This window comes from Giraffa tippelskirchi, chromosome 6, assembly GCF_054371585.1.
Source record: "Giraffa tippelskirchi isolate mGirTip1 chromosome 6, T2T-mGirTip1v1.2.pri, whole genome shotgun sequence".
Taxonomy (NCBI): Eukaryota; Metazoa; Chordata; class Mammalia; order Artiodactyla; family Giraffidae; genus Giraffa; species Giraffa tippelskirchi.
Window position 1 is genome coordinate 145,317,546 of NC_137280.1, and position 10,311 is coordinate 145,327,856.

The window sequence follows — 10,311 nt, forward strand, 5'->3', positions numbered from 1 at the left end:
ATTTATAACTTGAAAAAATGTGAATAGGATTGCTCTTCAAAATTAAATTTTCTTAAATTCCCTTGAGAGCTTATCATTATCATCTTCATCAAGAAGTCATCTCTTGAATTACCAGAGAGCCAATTAGCATGATTATGAGAGCAATTTATATTTGAATGGTCTCTAAATATGTATTTCATGGAAGGAAAGTGAAAAATATCTGTTTGATTAATTTAATTACTAAAGGTGAAATTCAAGAAAAGAGATTACTTCCTTTCCACCAGATTGGCTTTTCTTTTCCTCTATGTTAAACTTTTATATCCAAGAACTCTCAAACATACAACCCTGCTGTGATGTAACGGAATCTCAGGAAACTGGGTTACCAAGCATTTCTAGTAACCTAGGGAAGAATCTTTCATCTTTTAACTGGTAGACTATAACAAAGGCCTTTTTTTTTTTGAAGAATGTGTTCTCTGGTCTCCTTTCCTTAAGGGAAGTAATTACATGAAGTGCTGTACCTAGTTTTTAAAATCTGATTTGAAATACGTCACATTTAGTTTCTAAACAGAGGACTCGTCAAGCTTTGATCTCTTATACTGGGTCAGATGTTGTTTCTTTAGTTGGTTTTTGTTAGTATTTTATTTTTTTAATCAGAAATGTACTATCAAAAATTCTGAAAGATAAATCCTAGTTCATACATGTACCTGTCTACATGGTGAAAGGGAAAAAGCTTGAGTCCTGGACCAGGTTTTCCCCCTAGAATAAGTTGCTTGGGAGCACTTCACAGAGTGATAATTCTGAAGTTAGGTTCAGGAAGTCCCAGTGAGCCTCTATTACTGTGTGACACTGGAAAAGTTGCTTAACTGCCTTGGGATCTTTGTTTCCTTACTGTGAAGTTCAGGCATTGGGTTAATGCTAAGAAACATCATTCCATAAACTGATTCATCTCAAGATCTGTGAGATTTCATGATTTTAAATAGTTTTATAGGGCTGTAGTTAGGATGTTTTCTAGACTTAAGGAAATGCCTTTAGTCCTTGAAAAGCTTTGTTTTATAAATGTTTTAAAGATTCAGTTCTATGACTTATTTTCCTTTTTTTTTTAAATTGGAGGATAATTGCTTTACAATGCTGTGTTAGTTTCTGCTATACAACAACCCGAATCAGCCAGTTTCTGATTTTTATCTCACTGTTTTCTTCTCCATTTGTGAAAAAAAAAAACAAAGACTAAGCTTCCTGACTCTTTATTTTCCAAATTCTCAAATTATCTATTTCTGCCTTTTTGTCTCATTGAATATACTGCTCTTATGGAAATAAAGAGATGAATTTAATTGATACAAAGGAGAAAATTCTACCGTGTGCAATAATGTCCTCTTCTTCTGAATTTGTGCTCTAGGACATCAGTAAAACTTTTAACAGAACAATGATATAACGCAGAGGTAGTGAATACTGCAAGGCATGCCATATCATTCTCTTTGAGAATTAGATGGAGTCCAAATACAAATAAACAAAAGTAGGTATGTTTTTATATTATGTTCCATAAGTAGGTTGCTTTCTTGTATTAATTATATGTGTCAAATCTACCTAATCATTGTTTTCTAAACTGTTTATTTATTAAGTCAAATTGGGGATGCAATACCATGATACAATTTCCCAACCTCCCCACCCCCCACCACTACCACCAACTCAGCCTCTGCTATTATCTGCTGGAGGTAGTGATGCTTTCTGCCAAAAGCTTTGTGAGTAGTGGTTCTTAGATATATTTTCTTTCATGAGGGTATGTGTTTCACGAACTTAAAAGTAAAAAATTTCCTAAGGGAATAACGCCAGAGTCAGAAATCGTTATAAAGGGACATAGATGGTAGATGAGAGCAGTATGATGAACTTGAGTTCGATTTCATAAGCTGACTGATTTCTCCCAGAAATGGAGTTGACTGGGTGGAGGTGATGAGAGTTGTGGATGGAATATAAACAATTGCAACATTGTTGCTGTTTTAAGTTTAGAAAGGCTAAGGGATCCTAAAATGTTATTGTCTCTCAAGGATATGATCATTTCTTCTGAAACTGGGACTGTGCAGATTTTTGTGGATGCTGTCGTCACTGGTTCTTTAGTTTAAATGGTACTACTTCAATGAGAAAAAAAAAGAAACCTGTGGATGCTGTAGAAACTGGTTCTTTAGTTTAAATGGTACTACTTCAATGGGAAAAAAAAAAACCTGGCTTCAGTCAGAATGCTCCAAGTAAGCACAGTGCTAAATACCACAGTGGACTGCATCTTAGCATCTTCTCAATACAGGAATCGTGAGCCTTGGGAAAATGAAAGTCTCCTTGACTACAAATGTGAAGAGATGAGTAGATTCTGTGCTCCTATCCTGGGATGATGAGAGGTTTCCAAAATGGCAGAGAAATCAAAACCATTTTAAGCATGGAGAAAGCCGAATGTTAGTAGAGAATCAGATTAGATCAAATAAGCATCAGGATTATATGCTCTTAAAAAAAAAAAAAGTGGTTTCTCTTTAAAAAAATTGGAGAATATAATGTTAAAATCTTTCATTTCATACAATCATTTTCCTCAAATATGGGCTTTCTATTGATAAAAAAAGTCACAGTTCCTTTTTCTCCTGTGACTGTTGGTTAGGTTCATGGTATTGGCATTACTTCATGAATAAATACTAGTGACCCATTACTAGCCAATTAAACATGTTATTACTGTGGTTGGTTTGATATCTGCTCTGGACCATTCCAGCAATTCCAATTTTGCTTCCTCATATCTAGTTTCATGCCCCACCTCCCCTACCTCCCCAAATCAGCCTCTCTTATCCATTCTCCACAGAGAGAGCTTTCAAGAACACATGTTTAATCATGTTTCCTTTTGCCTAAGATTGCTTAATAGTGCCACATTGCCTAGAGTATAATGCCTAAGACTCTTAAATTAGACTTGAAAGTCCTTCATATTTGCCTTTGTCTACTTCTCTAAATCTGTAATTTTTCTGTCCCAGGACCGTGTATCCACTTAAAGACTACCTCAGTTTTATCCTCTAGCTATAGCAAAGATTAGGATCAAGAGAGTTGGACCATAAAGAAGGCTGAGCACCGAAGAATTGATGCTTTTGAATTGTGGTGTTGGAGAAGACTTTTGAGAGCCCCTTGGACTGCAGTGAGATCAAACTAGTCAATCCTAAAGGAAATCAACCCTGAATATTCATCAGAAAGACTGATGCTGAAGCTCTAATACTTTGGCCACCTGATGCAAAGAGCTGACTCACTGGAAAAGACCCTGATGCTGGGAAGGATTGAGGGCATGAGGAGAAGAGGATGACAGAGGATGAGATGGTTGGATGGCATCACTGACTCAACGGACATGAGTTTGAGAAAACCATGGGAGATGGTGAAGGACAGGGAAGCCTGGCGTGCTACAGTACATGGGATTGCAAAGAGTCTGACTCGACTGAGCAACTGAAAAACAACAAGTTCTTGGGAAACACCATATTGCTCTCTTTTCATTTATTACATTTTCTACCCATCTTGTATCTTCATTTCTTCTCTACTTGCAAAATTCCTATTTAACCCTCAAAACCTAACCAACATTTTTTTGGAAAAACTTCCATGAAATACTCAGAATCAATCATTCTCTCTTTTATTTTTTCTACATCCTCAGTATTTGCAGAGTTTCTGGCACATGCTAATTTCTTAATAGTTGCTTTTATGTAAATATGTCATGTTTATGACAATAATTCTCTGGATCTTTAATGAAAAATTGTGCGTGTAAACCTTTAAGAGGAGTGTGGAATGTACAGGGTGTATCAGGAATCACACCCAATTGCTGACAACAGAGACCTGGTTGGAATGGCTTAAACACATTAGGATTTTATATCTTCACTAAAAGCAAGATAAGAGGTAGACACACAAGGGCTGATGTGGCAGTACCACAAAGTAAATTAAAGCTTCATCTATAGAGTTTTGTAGTGTAAGCTCAGACAGTTTTTCTTTTTGTAATGCCAACGCCTAATTTAAAATCTGCCTAAGCATCCACTTCACTGATGGCTAGCTGGAATGAATACAGTGCCAACCACAGGGCCAGTTAAAGAGTCAGTCCATGCCCCACCTACTTTGTTTTAAAAACCTTGGTTAATTTCAATAACCGAGTATTTGGGACAAAGATTCCCCCTTCATGTGCTTTAAATTTCCACACTTGTGTTTAAATTCACCGATACAAAATGAGCCTTTGAAACTATAGGCCCTCATCCTAGACCTCAATAAAGCAGAACTGCAGGACTGTTGCACACTCTCTCTCTGTCTTTGAGACCTGCTGTGTGTCCCTAGATGTGTCACGTAATTTCTAAGACTTATAAGTACCCATTTTCTTTCCCTTAAAGTTTCTTAATGGTTATTGCTGAAGGTGTTCTGTGTGTGGAATCAAAATTTGCACCCCAGGGCTTCACTGGTGTTCAGATGGTTAAGATTCTGTGCTTCCCATGCAGGGGGCTCAGGTTTGATCCCTGAGGGGGAAGCTAAGATCCCACATGCCACGTGGCACAGCCAAGGAGTAAACACTTAAAAAATTACAAACCAATGTGACAAGAGGATTATTTTTAAGTAAAAGAAGACTCAGGAATTGTTTTTATTTCACCCTTAGCTATCTAATAAATTAATTAAAAGGGCCTATAACAAGAATGGAAAGAAAGAAAATGTCAGTTGCTCAGTCCTATCCAACTCCACAATCCCATGGACTGTAGCCCGACAGGCTCCTCTGTTCATGGGATTTTCTAGGCAAGAATAATGGAGTGGGTAGCCATTCTCTCCTACAGGGGATCTTTCTGACCCAGGGATTGAACTGGGGTCTGCCTCATTGCTGGCAGATTCTTTACCATCTGAGCCACGAGGGAAGCCCTACAATGATGGAACTATCACCAAAGATATTTACTATTGGGTTAGTTGTGGAAGAAGGAATTTGGCAGGGCCTGGAGACCAATGTCCTCTCTGTAACCTGCGTACAGGATACATATTGTCTCTGCATCCCCAGAAAACATATGTTTATAAAACATTTGTTTTCCCATCTCCATGTGAATCTCCTTCCTTCCTTTTGAAGTCCCAACCCAATACCCTCAATGTTCTCTTTGGTCTTTTGCTGTAGATGGTATTTAAGGTGAGGGATTTCGACATTTTGGTGAATTACTCAGTTTTCCTGGGTCTCTTCCATGTGTACATGCTATTAAATTTTTTGTTTGCTTTACTCTAGTTAAGCTGTCTCATGTCAATTATTTATTAGACCAACCAGAAGAACCTAGAAGGGTAGAGGGACGTTCTCTCCTCTCCCACACTTCCAGTCATAGTAAGAACCACAAGGGCCAGCCCAGCCAAGACACTGGTGATCAGTAGACCGAGACTGGTACAAGCAGTGCTATCATGCCAACCTTTGGAATTTTATCCTAAAAACAACCCAATGTCCGAAGAGCATGACCTACTGGAACTCCAGCCATCATATATAAATACCAAGCTGAAAAGTAAAACAGAAAAGTGGCAAAATGGATCCACTCCGATCTCACTTACAGCCCTCTCTAAAGAACTTTTCTCATAACACAATCTAAAATTAGATTTATATTTAATCAACCTCCTCAGTGAAATATAGACTGGGAAATATATTCACCTGGTTATAATGTATATATTACCCTGGTTCTACTCCATCTCCAAATAAAAAAAATTTTAAATGGTGTTCTGTTCCTAAGAAAGAAGAGATATGGATAAATAAATCCTGCTAGAGGAGTTTCAAACTATGAAATCCTAATTTCATAAAACAAGAGCATTGCTAGAAACGTGCATTCTTTGAAATACAGTTTTGGAAACAATGGTCTAGGCAATCTCTTTGAAACATTTTTCCCAGTGTAAAAACATGTCATTAATTACTAGTTACCCCAGGCGTGAATTTCAGATCCCCTCAGATCTGATATTCTACTATTCTATCAGATCAAAACCTGCATGCTTAGTTCAGATAACTTTTTTTGTGTTCCCTTTGGCTCTGTGCATTTATGAAACATTTTCTATAGGATGGTAATGTTCCTTTATCTTTAGAGATTTTTTCCAGAAACTCGTCATTTTTCTTCCAAAGGACCAAAGTCTAGAAGCACCTAGAATAAAAATGGGTCATCTATATTCTTATGCTAGAAGACTGATTCAGGTGCTTCTACCCATCTTATTGTGTAGACAGTCTGTTGTCTCCTATGGCGTCCACTGGAAGAAAAAATGCTATGTACCATATTTCAGCTGCTGTCTAGAGCCAGGATTTTCAAACAGTGAGGATAAAAACCACCAATCATTTTGTACCATTACTGAACCTACCAATCTTTGGGATACTACAATTCTCTATCAAATGATGACAAACCTGCCTGCTTTATAAGGGAAGAAACATCTGCAGCATAAAAGATGCTGCATTAAAATACAGGCTATATATTCTGCAAAGATCCTGGCTCTGGAGCCAAATAGTTCCAAGGTTCAAATCTTGGCTCAGGCATTGGCTAGATGAAAAATCTTTGAATTTTCCACCAAAAAGAGCTTTGCCTCTCTGAGCCTGAATTCCCATCTCTGAAAGTAGCATCAAAGCATTTTGCAGAATAATCTTGAGGTTTAGAAAAAAGCCAGTAAAGCATTGAGCATAGTTCCTGGCACGTGTACTCCTCCATACTTTGTTATCTTCCTTGTCTTCTTATTCCTTCCCCACCCCTCCTCATCCTTTTCTTCATCTTTAGATTGTTATTTTTAGTGGCTGTACAAGTATCAATGTTCTAGTAGTAATAGTAATAGCTAGTTGCAAATATACTTTATTCTGTTCTCCAAACACTTTCAGGTGAAGGCGTTGTTTTTTTTTTCCCTTGCAATCCATACACCTGCTTTCCATTGTGCAAATATATTCCTTATTTTCAGAAGACTCATAGCATCAATAGACTTTGTGTCTTTTTTAAAAATAATGAGGAATGTGAGCCAGTTTAATTCACAAGGGAACAGAGACAGCATCTATCCCATCTGATTGCCTACTGTAGTCTATAATTTTCAACACGATCTGGCTCCTGCACAAATGGCTAAATTCAGCCAGTTTTCCTTTTCCTCTCACTCATTATGTTCCAGCCACACAGCTTTTCTTTCTCTTTTTCAAGCTTCAGTGTCTCTACTCATGTGGCTTCTCTCTCTCTCCCTCTCTTCCCCCCCCCATTTCACTTTCTCTCCCTCTCCTTTCCCCTGTCCTCCTGGAATATTCTTCCCCCCAAAGTCTACATGGCAGACCTTTATCTTAAAGGCCGTCAATTCAGGCAGGCCTTTCCGGACCACCCTATTTAAAGAAGCTTTCCTAATGATATTATTTTTTTCATTGAGCTTCATAATATTTATAACCATCTGAGATTTTAAAATCTATGTATTTACCTTTTTATATTTGTCCTTGCTCACCAGTAGGTATGCAGCAAGAGAGGAAGGAAATTGTTGGTCATAGTTAGTGCTCTATCCCTTGTATCTGGAATAATCCCTGCCATCTGGAAGGTGCTTGATATATACTTGAATCAATGAATTAATGCTAAGTAAACCTTTATTGGGATTCCCGGGTGGTGCTAGTGGTAAAGAACCCACCTGCCAATGCAGGAGACGGAAGAGACAAAGGTTCAATCCCTGGGTCAGGAAGATCCCCTGGAGGAGGAAATGGCAACCCACTCGAGTATTCTTGCCTGGAAAACTCCATGGACAGAGGAGCCTGGTGGGTTATGGTCCATAGGATCAAAGAGTTGAACACAACTGAAGCCACTTGGACAGCACAGCACAGCACAAACCTTTACTAAATATGGAGGAAGGGAATCACAGGATATTTTTAGTCTTTTATCTTTCTATACTTCTTTTATATGCTGCAAATGTTTTTTTTTTTCTACAGTTTCTGAAGACCTATAAAGTATCTAATATGTATTTACTTGTAAGCTAATACTTTATTCTGCTGCCATTTCAAGAAGGCTAGTAAAAGACATAAGATCCCCATGTCAGAAACAAAGGACTTTATTATTCCAAGCACGCAGCACGAGGCACGCAGCATGAGCATCGCATTAGCATCAGTGTCCCATACCCCAGTTTTCACAGGGTGACATGCAGAGGGCCAGGTGACATCTGCAAATCGAATGGGGTACATTATAGGAGAGGAGATTTCAATTTAGGGGACCCACATATCTTACTATGAGAAATGAGCATGCTTGTGCTTTGTTCCAGACGAAAACATTATCTCTACCTTCCAAGGCTATAAGAAAAATTGCTTTTTGCTCTAAAGAGACATACTCTCTTATAAGGATGTTTACTAAAGAAACATCTATGAAAAAATAATCTGGAAGAAAGCAACGATTGTCTCCTGCTCATAAGATGTGCAGAAATGCCAGAAAATGCATTTTTCTATCTCACAATAAGTCCCTCTAATTCTTACTCACATTTCACCCCAGTGTCTATTTTGCTCTTCTATCTTCTATGATGTGTTCAATCCATTTGTCCACTCTGAATGCTCCTGATTCTAAGGAAGCTTATAGTCTAATATCAGTGAGTAAGGAAACCCATTTTCCAGCTCCCAAACCAGAATTACCTGCCGCAACCTTTTGAGTACAGGCCCCTAAATACTTGAAGTGGCAGCCACTGTTTCTCAGAAACATCTCTCTAGGCATGTTAGACAAGAAGTAGTAATGCTTTCCAGTGAGAACAGAAGGCTGGCTATCTTCTGAAGCACTTAGAAATATTAAACTCAGCAGGGGAAGTTTAAGAATGATTGCACTGAGAAAAATCCCCTTATACGATTTACTATTGTTGGTATTCGTAATAATCAGAAGATCCCTAAACAGCAGGGCTCCAATATTTTGGAGATGGAAATATGCCTGTCATAGTTTGCAATGTAATCAGTCTATATTTGTAAGGACTGGATTAGAGGAGAGAAGTTTTTAGTCCAGTAGAAGCCTAGGCACCAATATCTGAGTGTCAAGTTTTTGAAAATATTCAGCAAGTTCTTTTGTCTTATACATAAGGGATATATGGACTGATATATAGGAAAACAATTTTCTCGATTACTAACTGCAATAAGAGACATAGTATTTAAGAATAAATAGAGAAGGGTGTAGAGACTATATTACACAATTTGCAAACTGCAACATTAACATTTTTTCTTTTTAACTGTGCAGAGGTTCATAGAGCCAAGGAGAAGAAGTAATTGTACATTCTGATTGATCTAACTTCAGTGTTTGTAAGATCTCAATCTTTCAAAACATTTACAACTAGACTACAGTCTTTAAAGTAGGATTATCTAAAGCTTATAATGACTGCCCACGCTGATAGACATTGTCATCACTTCCAGGAATCTTAAATTCATACATTAAATCCTAAATTGTACAGTGCATCCAGGGAGACATGCGTTTCTTGATGTGTAGCATTAGCATGCCTGTTTTGTAAATTCTCAAGTGATGGTGACAACAGCTGTGTTCTTTAAAAAAAAATAAAATCTTACAGTGTCACTGTCTCCAGTAATGATGCCTATGTTGAAATTTCCCTCAGACAATTGATTTCTAACCTCACTTCAGTCCTGAGTGTTCACTGGAAGGACTGATGTTGAAGCTGAAACTCCAATACTTTGGCCACCTCATGCGAAGAGTTGACTCATTGGGAAAGGCCCTGATGCTGGGAAGGATTGGGGGCAGGAGGAGAAGGGGACGACAGAGGATGAGATGGCTGGATGGCATCACTACTCAATGGAGATGAGTTTGAGTAGACTCCAGGAGTTGGTGATGGATAGAGAAGCCTGTCGTGCTGTGGTCAATGGGGTCGCAAAGAGTCGGACACGACTGAGTGACTGAACTGAACTGAACCTCACTGTGAGGAACAAATATTAATCTCAATCTGTAGAGAAACTGAGTCTCAGAAAGATTTATTACAGTAGTGATAATAATAATATTAAGAATAGAAATAATATCAGTTACTTTAAAAAATGTTTATTGAGTATTTATCATGTGCTAAGCACTGGGCTTCCCTGGTAACTCAGATGATAAAGAATCTTCCTGCAATACAGGAGACTCAGGTTCAGTCCCTGGGTCAGAAAGATCCCCTGGAGGAGGGAATAGCAATGCACTCCAGTATTCTTGCCTGGAGAACCCCAAGGACAGAGGAGCCTGACAGGCTACAGTCCACAGGGTCACAAAGAGTTGGACATGACTGAAGTGACTTAGCACATATAAGCACTGTGCTAAGAATTTTATTTACCTAATTTAGGCCTCACAGGAAAAATTTGAAGTGGCTCTTATTCCTAATTATCTGGCAAATAATCAGAGACATAGAAAGGTT

At 38.2% G+C, this 10,311-nt stretch overlaps 1 long non-coding RNA gene across 1 annotated transcript; it reads left to right on the forward strand.

Moving 5' to 3' along the window:
- Positions 1-348: 348 nt before the first annotated feature.
- On the forward strand, positions 349-5,214 carry LOC145508594 (uncharacterized). The gene is made up of 2 exons (XR_014055460.1): positions 349-1,489; positions 2,976-5,214. It is a non-coding gene; the product is annotated as an uncharacterized LOC145508594 (long non-coding RNA).
- Positions 5,215-10,311: the final 5,097 nt, after the last annotated feature.